We start from the raw sequence: 20828 nt of genomic DNA, 5'->3' as shown, positions 1-20828 counted from the left end.
CTATAAATATTTTCGAAAAATCGATGAAAAAAATCTTATTCTTTTCTTCAAATGGCCGCCATTTTGTTTCCTATGATCCAAATAACTTAAGCGAGGTACAACTCCTAAAGAATCTTATATACTTCGTTAACGTCAACACAATTTTGATTTCAGTCGAGCCCGCTGACGTGTGACATACCGATCGTGGAGGTCTACATCGAAATTTTGTTTCGTTCCGACGACTCTTCCGCCTTTGCCCGTCGGCATTTCCGGTCGAAAAAATTCCAATTTGTAGAGAAAATATCAATAAACATTTTGACCAAATTTGAAATTGGTATCTATTACACGATCCGAGAAAAAAATTCTCAAAGAACATGCTTTTCTCGGACCAAAGATAGTAAACCTCCCCTTAAACCATTGTCTTTTGTCCGGCGGCAGTGAATCGTTGCTTATTATTATTACTTTATTATTATTAGAGAGTCTTATATTTTGTGACGTAGTATGCGTAAGTTTATGACATGCTAGGCTGCCTGTTGGTGGTCGTATCGTACTTATTACAATGACGGCAAACTTCTCATTTCCCAGGGATTAATCAAAATTCCAGCTTATTACATTGAATAGAGTGGTCGTCGCTAGAACACACTTTCCATTCTTAGCGTAACTTAAAGAACAACTGTGCTACTGACTACTACATATAACGATGCTATCGAATGTCCGAGAACGGTGGACAGTTAAACGTAAATTCTAAGCGGGATAAAAACCAGCGAATCCGCTACAATACATAGCACAATCACATGCGTAAGAGTTCTGGAGCATATGTGCGACGTGTCGCAGCGCTCCGTGGTCTCGAGTTCGCGAGCGCTTCACGAGCACCTGTCCGCGTGCCACCCACCGAAGCGTGGAGCCGATGAGCGGCGGCGGCGCGGCGTGGCGAGGTGTGTGGCAGAGGGCGCGGGCGGCCGGCTGCGGTCGCTCCGCGAAAGATTGCCCTGTCACGTCCGCGTCGCCGCCACTGCATCACGCCGACACCGGGGGACCCGCGCCGTATTGCCACCTCTGCATTATTAAGGCAACGAGCCTCTGAGAGCGCGGGCTGCTCACGTCATCAGGTAGTAACGCAACACTGCGTTCGATGGACGCAATTATTTGCTAACTGTCAGTCTCTGAAAAAGACCAGCTTCAGAAGGCTACACGTCATACCAACATATACCATCATATGCATGGTAGATGGCAATGCTGGTATTCAGCCAATTGTGTTGGCTTCTGTAACTACCTGGCTCTGGAGTGCACGTTGCAATATACACTACTGGCCATTAAAATTGCTGCACCACGAAGATGATGCTACATACGTGAAATTTAACCGACAGGAAGAAGATGCAGTGATATGCAAATGATTAGCTTTTCAGAGCATTCACACAAGGTTGGCGCCGGTGGCGACACCTACAACGCGCTGACATAAGGAAAGTTTCCAACCGATTTCTCATACACAAACAGCAGTTGACCGGCGTTGCCCGGTGAAACGTTGTGATGCCCCGTGTAAGGAGGATAAATGTGTACCATCACGTTTCCGACTTTGATAAAGGTCGGATTGTAGCCTATCGCGATTGCGGTTTATCGTATCGCGACATTGCTGCTCGCGTTGGTCGAGATCCAATGACTGTTAGCAGAATATGGAATCGGTGGGTTCCGGAGGGTAATACGGAACGCCGTGTTGGATCCCTACGGCCTCGTATCACTAGCAGTCGAGGTGACAGGCATCTTATCCGCATGGATGTAACGGATCGTGGAGCCACGTCTCGATCCCTGAGTCAAAAGATGGGGACGTTTGCAAGACATCAACCATCTGCACGAACAGTTCGACGACGTTTGCAGCAGCATGGCCTATCAGCTCGGAGACCATGGCTGCGGTTACCCTTGACGCTGCATCACAGACAGGAGCGCCTGCGATGGTGTACTCAACGACGAACCTGGGTGCACGAATGGCAAAACGTCATTTTCTCGGATGAATCCAGCTTCTGTTTACAGCATCATGATGGTCGCATCCGTGTTTGGCGACATCGTGGTGAACGCACATTGGAAGCAAGTATTCGTCATCGCCATACTGGCGTATCACCCGGCGTGATGGTATGGGGTGCCATTGGTTACACGTCTCGGTCACCTTTTGTTCGCATTGACGGCACTTTGAACAGTGGACGTTACATTTGAGATGTGTTGCGACCCCGTGTCTCTACCCTTCATTCGATCCCTGCGAAACCCTACATTTCAGCAGGGTAATGCACGACCGCGTGTTGCAGGTCCTATACGGGCCTTTCTGGATACAGAAAATGTTCGACTGCTGCCCTGGCCAGCACATTCTCCTGATCTCTCACCAATTCAAAACGCCTGGTCAATGGTGGCCGAGCAACTGGCTCCTCACAATACGCCAGTCACTACTCTTGATCAGAGCTGAGGTATCGTATTTCAAGCTGCATGGGCAGCTGTTCCTGTACACACCATCCAAGCTCTGACCCAATGGCCAGGCGTATCAAGGCCGTTATTACGGCCAGAGGTGGTTGTTCTGGGTACTGATTCCTCAGGATCTATGCACCGAAATTGCGTGAAAATGTATTCACATGTCCGTTCTAGTATATATATTTCTCCAATGAATACCCGTTTATCATCTGCATTTCTCCTTGGTGTAGCAGTTTTAATGGCCAGTAATGTAGCAAGAGACGACGTAACTTCGTCATCTCAAATATTGTATGATATCTCAAAGGCATTGGTGATCTGTTTTCACCTATGAGTATTCACAAAATTTTCTAATGACGAGGATGCTTTTTCTAACAATATAAGCTACCGAGGGTTTCTTCCAGAAGAAATTCCACTCTGTTTGGTTTCTGTATAGCACTTTATCCCTAGACTAGCAAAAGCGATAACACCGTTTCCTCTATGTTCATCATGATATTACATCTACTGTTTCACAGGTGTTATATACAAGCCTCCTCCGTATCGTCATATCAAAGTAAAGTGTACTGTTAATAACCTTATCCACTGTTCTTCATTTTGCAGCAATGCGATTCTTTATACTGTCCAAAACTACACCACTACGTTGCAATAGGTAGTGTCCGCCAGAGGGTTCACCGAACCACTTTCACACTATTTTTCTACCGTTCCTGTCACAAACAGCACATGCGTAAAATGAACACTTGTATACACTGAAGCGCTAAAGAAACTAGTATAGGCATGCGTATTCAGATACAGGGGTATGTAAACAGGTAGAATACGCGCTGCGATCGGTATTGTCTATATAAGAAATCAAGTGTCTGGCGCAATTGTTAGATAACTTACTGCTGCTGCAGTGGCAGGTCATAAAGATGTAAGAGAGTCTGAACGTGCTGTTATACTCGGCGCACGAATGATGGGACAACGCTTCTCTGATGTAGCGATGAAATGGGGATTTTCCCGTACAACCATTTCACGAGTGTACCACGAATATAAGGAAGCCGCTAAAACATCAAATCTCGACACTGCTGCGGCCAGAAAAAGATCGTGCAAGAACGAGAACAACGACGACTGAAGAGGATCGTTCAACGTGACAGAACCCTTCCGCAGATTGCTGCAGGTTTTAATGCTCAGCCTTGAACAAGTATCAACGTGCGAACCATTCTTTCGTAGTCGAAGGCCCACTCGTGTACCCTTGATGACAGCACAACACAATGCTTTACGCCTCGCCTGGGCCCGTGGACACAGACATTGGACTGTTGATCACTGGAAACATGTTGCCTGGTCGGACGAGTCTCGTTTCAAATTGCAACGGGTATGGAGACAACGTCATGAATCCATGGACCCTCCATGTCAGCAGAGGACTGTTCAAGCTGGTGGAGGCTCTGTAATGAAGTGGAGTTAGAGTGATATGGGACCCCTGATACGTCTAGATACACTCTGACAGGTGACTCGTACGTTAGCATCCTGTCTGGTCACCGCCATCCTTTCATGTCAATTGTGCATTCCGACGGACTTGGGCAATTCCAGCAGGACAATGGGACATCCCAGACGTCCAGAATTGCTACAGAGTGTCTCCAGGCACACTGTTCTGAGTTTAAACACTTCCACTGGCCACCAAACTCCCCAGACATAAACGTTATTGAGAATGCCCGTGATGTCTTGCAACGTGCTGTTCTCCGCCACGTACTACTCTTACGGATTTATGGACAGCCCTGGAGGATTCATGGTGTCAGTTTCCTCCATCACTACTTAAGACTATCGAGTCCATACCATTTCTGCGTTCTCGCGGTTGCTCTATACGATATTAGGGAGGTGTGCCAGTTTCTTTCGCTTTTCAGTGGTTTTCCGTGCGAGCTCCTCTTCCTCTTACTTTATTTCGATGACCATTTTTCCCTATGTAGCTAGGCGTTGGCAAAATATGTTCACATTTGGAGGAGCAATTTGGTGACTGACATATCGTGAAAAAAGTCCCCACAACGCAAAATGCCATTGTTTTAATGATTGCCACCACAACTAGAGTCTCATATCCATGATAGTTTCTCCCCTGTTTCGGTGCAGTACACAATGAGCCGCCCTTAGACTTTTTCGATGCCCTCCGTGAATCCTATCTGATAAGGATCCGATACCACACAGCAATACTCCAGCAGAGAACGGACATGCGTAATGTAAGCAGTCTCTTTAGTCGATCAGTTGCGTCTTCTAAGTGTTCTGGCAATAAAACGCAGTCAGTGTCGGTCAGACCGTCATTGAGACAGTTCCTTACGTTCCTGCAGCAGACAAGGCGAGTACACGATTCGTTTGTGAGTTATATTTACGTGAATCAAACAGAAGCGACGTAATTTCAGTTATCTGTGCTGTTACTAGCTGAATTTTTTAATATCTTGCGTATTTATGTGCTTACTAGGCGCAGTATAGCGTTCTAATAATTGTGTAGTATAGAGTTTTGACGTCTTTTGTATGGATAGGGACAGTGGTTGCCGTGTTCAGATGCGGACTGAGTTGGTGCCCCTTCGTTCATAGCTCCAGGCGGCGTTGGCTCGATCACAAAGTGAGGCTGTTGCGAATGGGCTCACTGTGAGAAATCGGACGTGCGGATTCGAGCGACTGTCAGCATGTCCCATGAATCCGCCGATCGGTCCAATCCTGTGGCTGCCCAAGTACTGCCCGCTGTGAGCTCTACAACTCACCGGTGGTAGAGTGAGAGGTCGTTCCAAGGTGTGGCCCTCTCGGTTCGTCTGTCGAGCAGGTTCCTGGCCCTATCTGTGACTGATAAAGTTCCTGAGCCAGATGCAGTCCAGAGGAATTCTTTCGGCGCGCAAGTTCTGGGCATTCACAGAGGGTGGTATATTGGAAGTCGGGAGCTCCAACGGTAGGCGCGTAGTGAGGTCCCTTAGGGATACAGCTGCCAAGGAGGGGAAGGAATCCAGTTTGCACTCTGTGTCCATACCGGGACGAGTCATGCCAGATGTACGAGAAAGGCCGCTTCCGGTTACCACGAAGAGCACAGGGTGTAGCAAATTGCAGGTGATGACTATTGCCGGTGTTAGAAATGTGTGTCGCTTTGGATCAAAGAAATATTCTTTGGTTTCAGGTGGCTAGCCAAATTGGTGAACACTGGGAGACTTGCTGGCGAGACAAAGGCTCAGCTCACCATCTGTAGCATCGTCGACAAAACCGACTGTACTCCTTTCGTACGGAGTCGAGTGGAGGGTCTGAATCAGAAGCTCATATGAATCTGTGCCCATGTAGGCTGCAGATTCCTCGAATTGCATCATAGGGTCGTGGGTTTCCCGGTCCCGTTTAATACGTAAGGAGTCCACCACGCATAAGAAATGGCTTCTCGGGTAGCAAGGGCTCTGCGGAAAGGACTGCGCGTTTTTTTTGTTGAAAAAGGGAGCCAGTTTAAAAGTGTGCATAGATAACACAGGAAGATAGACCTAGCAACGATCAGTATTGTCGCTGTAAATTGTTGTAACTGTGTTGGAAAAGAACCAGAGCTCCAAACGCTAACTGAAAGCACTGAAGCTCATATCCTTAAGGGTACGGCAAACTGGCTAAAGCCGGAAGTAAGTTCAGTCGAAATTTTTGCAAGGGTCCTAAGGGTGTTCAAAAATAAAACTAAACTTCGCTCGAACAGGCCTTGTAAGTCACAACGGTACCGAACGGCCACCGTGTCATCCTCAGTCCGCAGACGTCACTGGATGCGGATGTGGAGGGGCAAGTGATATGTACACCACTCTCCCCACCGTATGTCAGTTCACGAGACCGGAGCCGCTACTCCTCAATCAAGTAGATCCTTAGTTTGCCTCACAAAGGCTGAATGCACCCCGCTTGCCAACAGCGTTCGGCAGACCGGGTGGTCACCCATGCAAGTGCTAGCCCAGCCTGACAGTGCTTAAATTCGGTGATCAGACTGGAACCGGTGTTACCACTGCGGCAAGGCCGTTGGCAACGGTGTTCAAAAGGGACAGATTAAATACAGTTGGTGCTGGAGTGTTTATTGCTACCAAAAGTACTTTATCTTGTAGTGAAATTGAAATAGTTTCTGTGAGTTAGTATGGGTAGATGTTAGCCCGCTCGGTTATCCGAGCGGTCTAACTCACTGCTTTCCGGGCGGGAAGGCGTGCACGAATCCGCCCGGCGGATTAGTGTCGAGGTCCGGTGTGCCGGCCAGTCTGAGGATGGTTTTTAATGCGGTTTTCCATCTGCCTCGGCGAATGCGGGCTGGTTTCTATTATTCCGCCTCAGTTACACTATGTCAGCGATTGCTGCGCAAACACTTTCTCCACATTCAATAGTTACTCAACCACGCAAACATAGGGGTTACACTCGTCTGGAATGAGACGTTCCCGGGAGGAGTCCATTGCGGGCCGAACCGCCCAATAACCCTGGGTTAGGTGTGGGGCGGCGGTGGGGTGAGTGGACTGCTGTAGCCTGTTGTGGGGTTGTGAACCACTGAGGGCTACGGTGGGGGCGAAACCTCTCCGTCGTTTCTGGGTCCCCATTTCCATACCACACCATGGGTAGAGGTTATACTTGACAATAGCAATAAATTAATAACTGTTTCCTTTTGCCGACTCTAAGTAATGAAGTGTGTGAAGAGAAACTACTAAACTTCTGTTACACGATAAATCACACAAATCTAAAAGTTATAAATTCAACTAAATACGTAGGGATTATGATTACCAGTACCTTAAATTTGGACGATCACAATAGTAATTATGTGGATAAGGCAAACCAAAACTGCGATCTACTGACAGAACACTTATAAAATGCAACAGGTCTACTAATCAGCCTGCTTATACTTCGCTTTTCCGCCATCTTCTGTAGTATTGTCGTGCGTTTGGGGATCCGCATCAGGTGGGATTAACGTAGGACATTTAAAAATTTCATAGAAGGGAAGCTAGTTATATTTTTCCGCGTAATAGGAGAGAGAGTGCTACAGATGCGATTCATGAATTGGGGTGGCAATCAGTAAAACAAAGGGATTCTTCTTCGCGGTAGGATCTTCTCAATCACCAACTTTCTCCTCAGAGTGTGAAAATATTTTTTTGGTGATATCCTGTATAGGTAGAAATGATCAGAACCATAAAATAAGAGAAATTAGAGCTCGCACGATTAGATTTAGGTATTCAGTTTTCCCGCACTCTGTCCGATGGTTGAACAGTAAAGACATAACAGTAGAGACATAACTCTGCGAGACACGTAATTGTGAAATGCAGAGTAATGGTGTAGATGTAGCTGTAGATGTCTATGATTCACTTTTCTCACAACATTATTTGTCCGATCGTTCCAATTTAAGTCGTTCATAGTTGCGATCCCTAGGTATTCAATTGAACTGGCAGCCTTTAGATTTGTGTGATTTATCGTGTAACTGAAATGAGACGGATTACTTTTAGTACCCACGTGGAAAACCTTACACTTTTCATTATTTACAGTCAATTGCCACTTTTCACACCATATTAATATCTTATCTAAATCATTTTGTAGTTGGTTTTGTTGTCCTGACGATTTTACTAGACGATACATGACGTGATCATCTAGAAAAAATCTGAAATGTCTCCTAAAATTGTCTGCTTCCTCGGGAAGCGCCAGATATCACTTCTGTTTTACTCAGTGACTTCCCGTCAGTTACTAGGAACTGCGATGTTTCTGACTCCATGAATCCAGTCACACAACTGAATTGATATTCCAGAGGCAGGTAATTTGAATAGAAGCCACGTGTGAAGAACGTTATCAGTGCCATCGGATCAAAAGCATCGGCACACGCATTAATGGACAGCAATACTGGGTGTGTTAAGCCTTCGCCTCGATAACAATTCGAACTGTGCCGGGGACAATTTCAATGAGATATCTGTAGGTCTTTGGAGGAATAGCAAACCATCCATTGTCATGTGTCGAAACCAGAGAAGGTACTGATGTTAGACGCTGGGGCTAGAGCGGAGTCGACATTTTAACTCGTACCAAAGGCGTTCCAGTGAGATCCAGTCAGGACTCTACACAGATCAGTCTATTTCAGGAATGTTACTGTCCAGGAAAAAAGAGCATTGCTGGCCAAGAGAAGTGTACTGGTGTCAAACATAGACAATAATTTGAGAAAAAAGTTTCAGAAAATGTATGTTTGGAGCATAGCATAAGATGGTAGCGAAATTTGGGCTCTGGGAACTCCGGAAGCGAAGAAAATCGAAGTATTCGAGATGTGGTGCTAAAGAAGAGTGTTAAAAATAAAGTGGACTGATAAGGTGAGGACACAAGTTGCAGGTACTACTCTGAGAAGAAGAGATTGGCACAGGAGAGAAACTCGTGGTGCGCCACATCAAATCAGTTAGACGACTGGTGACTCTAAAGGTGTCGAGAAACCTATGCCTCACAGATGCCGCATTATGACGTGTTGCATTGTCATGCTCATGCAAACACTCATCGTTTCCCAACTGTTCTCTACTGCACACAGTACACAGTTACGTGAAATGTGTTCATATCTTTTCTCATTTACCATTCTCTTAAGCGCAAAATCGGGACCACATCCTAACTACCTAAAACACCCCCATACCGTAATACCACCTCCTGCGTACTTCACTTTTGGCACTGACCATGATAGATGATAATGTTCTTCAGGATTCGCCATATACAGTCACTTTCATTGGACTGCCAAAGGGTACAGCGTGATTCATCACTGCAAATCACTCACTTGCAGTCATTTATTACCCAGCGGCTTTTGAGGAGTTGTACGGCCAATGTATTCCTTTGTATTTAACTCCCTATGAGCACCTAATTTCATGCGGTATTTTACAAACAGTCAACATGGGTTTAGAAATCATCGTTCCTGTGAAACACAACTAGCTCTTTATCCACATGAAGTGCTGAGTGTTATTGACAAGGGATATCAGATCGATTCCGTATTCCTGGATTTCCGGAAGGCTTTTGACAGTGTACCACACAAGTGGCTCGTAGTGAAATAGCGTTCTTATGGCATATCGTCTCAGTTATTGACGGAATTTGCGATTTACTGTCAGAGAGGTCACAGTCAGTGGTAACTGACGGGAAGTCATCGAGTAAAACAGAAGTGATTTCTTGCGTTCCCCGAAGTAGTGTTATAGGCTCTTTGCTGTTCCTTACCTATGTAAACGATTTGGGAGACAATCTGAGCAGCCGTCTTCGGTTGTTTGCAGATTACGCTGTCGTTTATCGACCAATGAAGTAATCAGAAGATCAAAACAAACTGCAAAACGATTTAGAAAAAATATCTGAATGGTGCGAAAAGTGACAGTTGACCCTAAATAATAAAAAGTGTGATGTCATCCACATGAGTGCTAAAAGGAACTCGTTAAACTTCGGTTACACGATAAATCAGTCTGATCTAAGAGCCGTAAATTCAACTAAATACCTAGGTATTACAACTACGAACAACGTAAGTTGGAAAGAACACATAGAAAATGTTGTGGTGAAGGCTAACCAAAGACTGCGTTTTATTGACAGGACACTCAGAAAATGTAACAGACCTTCTAAGGAGACTGCTTACGTTCTTTTTTAGAATACTGCTGCGGGGTAGGACTGACGGAGTAAATCGAAAAAGTTGAAAGAAGGGCAGCACGTTATGTATTATCGAGAAATATAGGAGAGAGTGTCAGTGAAATGATACAGGATTTGGGCTGGAAATAAAAGAAAGGCGTTTTTCGTTGCGTCGTAATTTCCACACGAAATTCGATTCACCAACTTCCTCCTCCCAATGCTAAAGTATTTAGTTGACACCGACCTACACAGGGAGGAACGATCACCACGATAAAATAACCGAAATCAGAGGTCGTACGGAAAGGAATATGTGTTCATTCTCTCCGCGCGCTATACGAGATTGGAATAATAGAGAATTGTGAAGGTGGTTCGATGAACCCTCTGCCAGACACTTAAATGTGATTTGCCGAGTATCCATGTAGATGTAGAAACGCCCTCACCAGTGCTTCACCGCTCCTCTCCGTCAGTACATGTGCTGTGACTGGTCTTGCTTTACCTGTGGATTTTCCTTGGCATTTCAAGTTCATAGTCACGTCACGAACTGTGGACCTGGGCGGCTCTGAAATGATTGAAACTTCCCTGATGCATTTGCTACTCCGGTGAAATCCAATGACGAACTCACTTTCTTGCTTGCTCCAGTAGTGCTGTTTGAATCCCAGGCATCTCTCACACCTCTCCATTAGTCCAGTATGTTATCCGTACCACGGACCTAGAGATCTTTGTCTCCGACGCATCTGTCCATAATGAATTATTCCTTCTGTGGTAGTATGTTTCTGTAGTATGTATTAGGATTGAGTTGGAGCAGCTGTTGTACATTACCGATTTTGCTTTTGTTGGCCCCATGGATCCCTTTAAAGCCATCTTACTTACTTGTAGAACAATGCATTCTTCTGAACCCAATTTGTAACCTGTTCCATGGCTAGGTTGTCTCGAAATATTTCTCTACCAAGATAGCCAAACTTTTCCACATTTTCCAGCGGGTAGTTAACGAGACAAATGTCTGCTGTTCGCTCATCCATGATCGCCTCAGTTACAACTGTTTTCCTAGATGCGACAACAAATTACCTTGTAAAAACGCAGTTGAAACTGGATTGTATCTTGAAACCATTCTCAGGTGTACGGGGGTAGTGAATCGTCGGTTATGCACACATTTTTGGCAACGAAATATGCTAGTCAGGTGATCGCTCAAAAATGGACATCTTGCTACATCACGGGAATAATTGTTTCTTTTCTGCACCAAGACTGCTAAAAAGACTCGTGGCCATTACATTGCGTGGCTGTTGGTTGTCTACAGGAACGAACACACACAGTCGAGTCTGTTCCAGTAAAGTTCAAAGTTTCTGCTTCTAACACCACTGTTTATTAAGATATAGGAAGTGTAACAAAGACCTGTAGGCAACACACGAGAATTTACTTGAAGTTCCGTTTGATTAACAAAAGTCGACACTAAATATTAGCAGTCTATAGCACAGAGCGAACACATGAGTATGTAGTCCATCATTACGCTAAGTAAGAGTGAGGTTACCTTTCAGAATTAACATGCAGTTTTTCAGCAACTAATTCCACAGATGATAAACGAAGATAATCACCAATTAACCAGTAAATTTCAGAGGTTCGTCTGTTCACCTTAAGGAAGTAGATTTCGGAGCCACTGCAAGAAAATTCTGCCAAGCCCGAAACTTGCGTTTCCGTGGCATTCAAGCTGTCCAGAATACGTTTTCTTAACTGTCCGACTCAAATAACACGTGGATTCCTCTCAGGTAATTCATAATTCACAAACGACCCCTGACTCTGCGTGCCAAGTCCCTATATACTCGTGCCCAAATTCGGAATTCACTGCCTACATACAGAAAAATCTGTCGATGTTAAAAATTTGCCACCAAGATGTACTGCATTCGAAGCACATCCATCAAAATCAAACACGGTGGTGTTTACATTTATTTTTCGGCTTCAGCAATCAGTTGTTAAATGACTCTTATGGTAAGATACTTTACTTTTCCTAATTTGAAATAAATCATTAAAACTAAACATGAGCCCGTTCCGTTCTTTCAGTTTTCTTGGCGTGATTGATTAATGGTGTACTTCCGGGTGTTGTTCCGTGTTGTTTCTGTTTTGTGCACACTGTTTCTACGACCGAGACAGGCGTATTCTTCAGGTGCTGCGAGCTGTGCTCTTATGTGTACTCGCCACGTGACTCCAACTATATTGTGAACTACTGTTGGCCTGAAGAAGATGGTTGGGTCGGTCATCGAATTATCGTCCATAAAATGGAAACAACAGCTCGGCAGAACACTTAGAAGCACACCATTAATCTTGCACTAATTCATTTCCTAAGGATATCTCTTGCTCTTTCTTCCAATTATAATCATTTGTCCCCAGCTTTAGTAGGTTTTACTAAATATTCAAATTAATTACATCTAAGAATGTAACTCTAATTATTTTTGGAAATACGCTTTGCCCAGTTTCTTGATGACTGCACAATATATTCTACACGGTCAAGTCAGATTAATGTTATCACAGCCTACGTTCGACGTCAACGTCCAATAACCATTCATAGACGGCAGGTGGTAGCATTAGCGGTAGATGGTATATAAACGGCGAGGTGATGCCAAAGCAATGCAGTCGTTGTCGTAATGTGGAAACAGACCGATGTATCTGATGTCTAAGCGGGGATGATCGTTGGCTCTCGGGTCACAGATCTAAGCAATTTCGATACGGCTAAGTTTGTAAACTGCTAGCGTGCCGCTGTGGTTAATGTATACAGTGCATGGCAAAATAGCCCTATTAAGTACTGGCTCCGAGCAACTGTTGTGCACTACGGGCCATAGATCACTGCCGTGAACGACAGCTGCGGAAATGTATGCGGGCGAATAGGCGTGCTACTGTCGAGCAACTGACCGCCCAAATGAAACACGGAGCTACCAACAGTGTCTCCTCAACGACCGTTCAGCGAATGTTGCTGCGTATGGGTCTCCACAGGAGGCGCCAGGTTCATCTCCAATGACGACAGGATATCGGCAACGGAGACTGAAATATTGCACGCCAATACCTCAAGTGGACGTCCACTAAATGGCGACAGGTGGCCTTTTCAGATGAATCACATTTTGTGCTCCATCGGCCGCGAAACGTCTGAAAGTAAATACCATGCAAAAATAGTTGGAAGGCTCCAGGCCAGAGGAGAACACGTTATGGTTTGGGGAATGTTTACTTGGCAAGTCGATAGTCGTTTGCCTGTTTGTTTTGAATGCAAGTGACCGTTTGTTGGCGTTAGTCAGCCAGCCAGTCAGTCAGGCAGCAGTAGCCGTCCGAGACACAAGCAGCGGCAGGGAAGTAAACGATTTTCCGACTTCTACGAGTTCCTAACAAGGATCGAATTTTATAATATCATCTGTATGCTTTAATTGTTTACCTTTTTGAATTTCTGCGTGTTTATTTAATATCTAATAACCACAGTTCTCGCGTTTTCGTTTTCGTTTGCGTCGGGAAGTAAACCGATTTTGTGATATATTTTAAAGTTCCTAATCAGGGTCGACGGAATGGACAGTGTCTTGAAAGGAGGATATAAGATGAACATCAACAAAAGCAAAACGAGGATAATGGAATGTAGTCAAATTAAGTCGGGTGATGCTGAGGGAATTAGATTAGGAAATGAGACACTTAAAGTAGTAAAGAAGTTTTGCTATTTAGGGAATAAAAAACTGATGATGGTCGAAGTAGAGAGGATATAAAATGTAGACTGGCAATGGCAAGGAAAGCGTTTCTCAAGAAGAGAAATTTGTTAACATCGAGTATAGATTTAAGTGTCAGGAAGTCGTTTCTGAAAGTATTTGTATGGAGTGTAGCCATGTATGGAAGTGAAACATGGACGATAACTAGTTTGGACAAGAAGAGAATAGAAGCTTTCGAAATGTGGTGCTACAGAAGAATGCTGAAGATAAGGTGGGTAGATCACGTAACTAATGAGGAGGTATTGAATAGGATTGGGGAGAAGTTTGTGGCACAACTTGACTAGAAGAAGGGATCGGTTGGTAGGACATGTTTTGAGGCATCAACGGATCACAAATTTAGCATTGGAGGGCACCGTGGAGGGTAAAAATCGTAGAGGGAGACCAAGAGATGAATACACTAAGCAGATTCAGAAGGATGTAGGTTGCAGTAAGTACTGGGAGATGAAGAAGCTTGCACAGGATAGATTAGAATGGAGAGCTGCATCAAACCAGTCTCATGACTGAAGACCACAACAACAACAACAGCAATCAGGGTCGAATTATTTAGTTTCACCTGGGTGCTTCGGTAGTTAGGTTTTTGAATCTCTGTATATTAATCTAATTTATTAGACAGTTTCTGTGTTTTCGTCAGGGTCTACAGTAGAGTTGCTCAGCACGTGCCGATAGTCCGTTTATCTGCATAGTTTAGTTTTCCACGGTCTTTAGCACAGGGACTACGACTGTTGTGTGCAGATACGAGCCGAGTTCGTGACACTTCGCTGTTAGCTTCAAGCTGTGATGGCTTTGGTTACACAGACTGAAGCTGTAGTGGATGGGTGCCACTGTTGTGGGCCGGCCGTGGGGATGCAACGGATATCCAGCACAACTCAGTCCGCCCTGTCGACCAGCCCAGTTACTGCTGACGTTGCCCTCACCTATGGTCGAGTGGGAGATCGCCCCGGGGCGTAGCAGGCGGCAAAAGACTTCCCAGGCGGCCGCACGTAAGGACTCTCCGGTTTGTCTGATAAACAGGTGCCAGGTGCTGTCTGTGGCTAACACTGTCTCTGAGCCAGATGGTGTCACCTGTCCTGTTTCAAAGGAAACCTCTCAGCCTGCAAGATCCGGACAGTCACAGAGGTTGGGATTATTGATAGTTGGGAGCTCCCACGTTAGGCGCGTTATGGGGCCCCTTAGGGACATGGCTGCCAAAAAGGGAAAGAAAACCAGTGTGCACTCCGTGTGGAGTCCTTCCAGATGTGGAACGGGTCCTCGCGGATGCCATGAAGAGAACAGGGTGCAGCCAACTGCAGTTGGTTGCTCGCGTCGGTACCAATGATGTGTGTCACTTTGGATCAGAAGAGATTCTCTCTGGTTTCGAGCGGCTAACAGAAGTGGTAAACGCTGCCATCTTGCTTGCGAAATGAAAGCACAGCTGATTATTTGCAGCATAGTCAACAGGATCGATTGCGGACCTCTGCTACAGAGCCGAGTGGAGGGTCTGAATCAGAAGCTCAGATGGTTCTGCGACAGTGTAGGCTGCAGATTCCTCGACTTACACCAAAGGGTGGCTGGGTTTCAGGTTCCGCTGAATAGGTCAGGTGTCTACTATACGGAAGAGACGGCTACACGCCTATCGGGGTCTGTGTGGCGTAGACTGAGCTGTTTTTTAGGTTAGAGGTCTCGGGAAAACACAAGAAAGGCTTCAGTCACAAAGGGTTCGACCCGAACATAGGAAGAACGTAGATACAGGAACCATCGGTATAACAGTTGTAAATTGTCGTAGCTGTGTTGGGAAAGTACCAGAGCTCCAAGCGCTAACAGAAAGCAGTGATACTTAAGTCGTTATAGGCACTGAAAGCTGGCTAAAGCCGGAGATAAGCTCAGCCGAAATTTTTGCAAAGAACCTAACGGTGTTCCGAAAGGATTGGCGGTGGCGTGTTTATTGCTGGTGAAAGTAGTTTATCTTGCTGCGAAATTGAAGGATATATTTCCTGTGAGCTATTATGGGCAGAGGTCATTGTTGGCAACCGGAATAAACTAACAATTGGATCGTTTTACCTACCTCCAAATTCAGATGATACATTTGCTCAAAGGTTCAAAGAAAACTTGAGTTTGATTTCAAACACTTACCCTACTCATACGATTATAGTTGGTAGTGACTGTAATTTACCCTGCGACTAATAGATATATCAGCGCTGAATCATTCTTGTTCTAAAACCCGTTACCTGAACTTGTTCCCGATTATACCCAATTCCTTATTCTTTACCGTGAACATCCTCCCGGTTCACCGCGAGTGGGCCGTTCGGCATAAATGGCCAATATCTCTGGCTACCATGGCTTTTCGTTTGCGGAGAGCTGTCCACGATTATACTCAGAAAAAACTCTGCGTTAAACGCAACATGATTTTCCTATTGGTCAAATCTCAGCCACAATATCCATTACTAAAGCTTCCGATTCAGCAAATCACTAACAAAACCACTAAATACCGTGAATTCCACCTACGTATCGATTTGCAGGCATTGATTAATACAACCTCGCATTTTTGCACTCATGCTGATCAAGATGACGAATAAGCCTTTTTTCAGCACGACTACACCCCCCTCTTTCCCTCACTACCCCGTTGCTACTAACTGATAGCCCTGCAGTTCTTTCGAATATTTCCCAACCATTTATTCTTTTTCTGTCCATGCCTTCTGTTTCTGGTAAGTGGTAGTTCCTTGATTGGTTAACTCAATGCACGAAGCTGTGAAAGAGAACCCCTGTAAGTTGATAAGAGAGGATAGATGACTTCCGGCTGTTATCGTCCAGAGGGTAGCGGAGTTTTGTTGATACGATGATATGTAATACGTTATTTTATTGAGGTTATTTGTGAACAGGTAAGAGTTCCTGTGTATGTTGTGGTAAGTCTGTTTTATGCTGCCACCCCAGAGGTCAGAGCAGAACCGTTAGCCATGATTCATTTTACGATACAGCGAGTTTCCAGTTGATACAAAGTTTTGGAGTCGTTTAAATTGCATGTTATGTTACCAGTGAACGCTTACTATAAGCAGAGTATGGTGCAAACACGTGGACTGGCACAGCTGTCTCCTTGCGATAAACCAGTCACGCCCCCGAACGCTACCACTTCTCTCACTATTCTTCTTCTTGTCTGCCGCAATTAAGTCTAATTTTCATATGATTCATCAGTCATTTACTGTGTAAGTTTGGAGTGCCAATGTACTGGGAGTATTATATAGAGTACAACTGTTAAGTGATCGTAAGTAACAGCCAATTTGGTATGTTACGAATAGTTTCGAGCAACCGAGACCTACCGTGTGCTACTCAACGGTAGCGGTTTACTATTTAATAGCTTTCACTGCGATATCACTACCCCAACCGAGGAAGTGTTTTCACACTTATCTTACGCCCATAACGTCCGTCTCCCCCCTCTCATGTGGTATTTGCCAGAGGAACCGATGGTACTACCGTCGCCTGACAGTTGGCCATCTCTCCATAATCACTCACATTCCCAGCTGGTCCAGTCTTTAACTGACCTGGTAAACAAACAGTCAGGGCAGATTTAGCTAGACTATGCCACCGCGCACATTACGGTTTGGCACCACCACCAGTCTCTCAGTCTTGTAGTTATTCCTGGTTCTGTACGTGCCCCTTTAGTAATTGTCTTTGTTGGTTTATCGCTATGGGTAGCTCTTAGAAAAGGACTTTTTGCGCGACTTCGGTCGCCCCCTCCTGCTGTCCCTGAACAGGGAATACCATAAGTTATGAAACGGGAGCTAGAGTGTTCCTTGCTGCCCTTGCTTTTCGCGCCATGGATCCTTAACCGAGAAACCCAGCGCAGTTGGCCATGGTACAGTAGTCGGCATCGCTCTGCATCTCTGTCGGCACCTTCCAGAAACTCATTGACTCCGTTTCTTTTGCAGTGGTCGGCGCTGCAAAATTTAGTTATTCAGATTTTGGCACGTGGTCACAATAATGTGACTGGACAGTGTATGAAAGTCTATTGTCATACGTTAATGGTATACTCTTAAATCAGTTTCTTAATTATAATTATAATTGTATCAAATAAACCCTTGAATTTTGTATTTTCAACAAATATTTCATGTATCATTTTCTGCTGAGTCAAGTAGTTCATCGAATGATATCTGGATTATTGCTGTGGCATTTGTTTCTATGATTGTTAGGAATTATCGAAGTAAATGTTAAAATACCCTCCATACTATTGCCATGATCCTGTCATTTATTCAGTGAAATGCCCTCATGTTTTTAAGTAATTTGTATGTTTTCTTCTTAGCCGAACAGTGTTTCAGCTATTAAATACTATCTGCAGCGGCGAAGGTATCATTTTACATTGATACGAATCGAATGGTAGTGTTCCCCGGTAGCGCCCAGCGGCAGCCAGCGGTTATTGTCTTGACGCACTGTGCAGGCGCTCGCTTCACCCGTGCTTGCTCGCACACTCGCGGTCCCTGGCCAACAACTTTTGATGTTTGCTGTCACCTCGCTGGGCTAGCTGGCCACGCCTACTTTCTCTCTGGCTCGCCTACCGCTAATCAGGAACACACATTATTGTGTTAAGTCTCACTCTCCACGGGGGCTTTATTTCACGTTGCGAGATCTAGCCCATCATAACTCAACGGACATTTGATGACAGTAGCAAGTCTCTTTACCAGAAATTCCTGCATAGCCAACTATTTGACACCTCCGGACATCTGACAAAAATTTGAATTACCTATTTACCACGGAAATTTCTGATGTGGTGCAGCTGTTGTGCTTCAGGTGATTGAGTGATACGATATAGATATATAGATCACTTTGTTGTGGGTGATACCAAAATAAATTGGGTCCAAGTTCTTCGTAACAGCTATATGACGCCACGGAGATGTTAAGGTAATGGTCTTGTATTCGGAGGAAGAGCGTTTTATTTCCAACCCAGTAATGTAGATTTAGTTTACCTGCGCATGTCCTAAATCACTGACAACCATTCGTTTGAAAGGTATGAGGCTGATTTCCGTCATCCTTCTCTTGAATCTCGGCTCCCGTCTCATCTCTAGGAAATTCATCGTCAATTGAACTTAAATATCCACCCACCCGCATTCCTTTGTATGACATTTGTGTTCTCATCCTGTTGTATCGACCGATTAATTCAACCGACTTTCATTAGAAAATCATCTGACACCTAACAATGATTTAAGAGTGAAAAAGAACTTAACGATGAAAGAATCTTTATAAATTCTAATTTTATATCTGTTTTATCCTACCTCATAACAAACATTATCTACTGTACACAGAATATGGTTCTATCGTACTTTCTTATAGTCTTCTGAACGGGCAATACATAACTGGTTAAGTATCACTTGTCTCAGGCCCACTAAGTTCGGGGTGGTTCAACATTCATCCCATCACAAGAACAACAGAAAAAACACAACGCCATCTTCAAAGTGTAATGATGCACAAAATGGAAACATTCACAGGTGGTAACATGCAACCATCTCCTGTCTTTAGCGACTTCGTTTGCATCTTTGTCTTTTAAAGGTATGTGTTGTTTCGTACGGCTATAGTAACTTAGGTAAACTGTTAAAAATAACTCCATCGCCCGCTTAGGTTGTATCTAATATTTTAAGAAAAACCTTTTTCTCATTACGCTTATGACGAAGGGAAATCACTACGTACCTATGTAATGAAGATGAAAGTGAACTAGCTTTCTCAGTGAAGTTCACTAGGCTGCAGTTCGTCATCCACTGTGAATAGGACATTGCATCTTGCGTACACTGTTTAACCTGTTAACATCGCTCGAAGCGCCATTTTGTTCCCACCAAGCGTGCGTGTTTAATTGTAAGTCAAGAATAACTCTCAGATTGAGAAATTGTCGGTCAAAATGGCGGGCGCCACAGAGGCGATACTCAAACACTTCAGTGCTATCGTGAGACACAAATAGTGTTCGCCTTCCGGCACAGCTATCAGACTGCCGTTCTCTACCTACAAATTATGGCTCCTGGGTCAACAAGGTGTTTTGAGATGGTAATCCTTTTGAAACCACAGACGAGTGTTCGTGTAGCATTATAATAGGGGTAATACAATTGAATATTGAGCAAGTACAAGAACTGCAAGCCACATAATGCACAACCTCAAAGTACATCAAATCGCATCTTAAAGGTCCAATTTGTGCAAAGGCAAACGTTTCTGTCTCTAAACAGGCTAATAACCTGAAAAAATTGAGCTTGTGTGGTGAATCATGGAGGACACACAAAAAGGCATCCCTAGCTTAGAGAAGCATCCTATGGATTTAAAAACAAATAAATCGATAGATGAGGATGGTCTTCCAGTTCGGTTTTAAAGAGAATACTCTGCGGCCTTGGTCCCTTGCTTAGGTTGCGTTTGTCGCGAATCTCTCGTCTGGCGCGAAGTCCCCAGCGACAGGAAGAAAGTACAGGGTGACTATTGTCTACAAGAAACATAAAAGAACCGACCAGCATAATTAAAGACCAATATCCTTAACATCGTTCTGCTTCAAAGTCCTTGAACACATTTTGAGGTTGAATGTAATAGATTTACTTGAAACAAAAGAGCTTCCGTCTCCAAGTCAGCACGGATTTCAACTCTCGTGTGAAACTGAGTTACCTTTTTCTCACATGATACCATAAAAACATTAGACGGAAGACAACAAGTGATTTCCATATTACTAGATTTCCGGAAAGCATTTGGTACGATTCCCCACTGAAAAATGTTTGCGAAAGTCATAGCATACGGTTTATGTTCTCAGATATGTGAGTCATTCGTGGTTTTTTAAGCAATAGAACCCAGACGTTGTGCTCGACGGCGAGTGTTAATAGACACAACGGTATCGCGAGGAATGCAATTGAAATAATCGCGGCTTGCTGCGTCTCTCCATTCCTCCGAATACGTCCATATTAGCAAGAGCAAATGTTCGTAATACCGCTTCCCCGCAGCATGCTGTTGACGGCGGAAGACGAGACGAGAGTGCCCTTTGCTTCAAAGCACTATGGATCTGAAAGGAATTCTACCGCTTAGCGTTCTCATTAGCCGGCTCAGCTCTCTGCTTTTGGCCTTGCGGGAAGATAAACTAGCACTTCCGTGTTTCTGACAACGGTGGCTTGTTCTCGCCGTCTGCGGCACATGCAGGAATAACAA

This window comes from Schistocerca piceifrons, chromosome 2 (genome assembly GCF_021461385.2).
Source record: "Schistocerca piceifrons isolate TAMUIC-IGC-003096 chromosome 2, iqSchPice1.1, whole genome shotgun sequence".
In the NCBI taxonomy this organism is placed as follows: Eukaryota; Metazoa; Arthropoda; class Insecta; order Orthoptera; family Acrididae; genus Schistocerca; species Schistocerca piceifrons.
The sequence above is the reverse complement of the archived record's forward strand: the minus strand, read 5'-3'. Positions refer to the sequence as shown.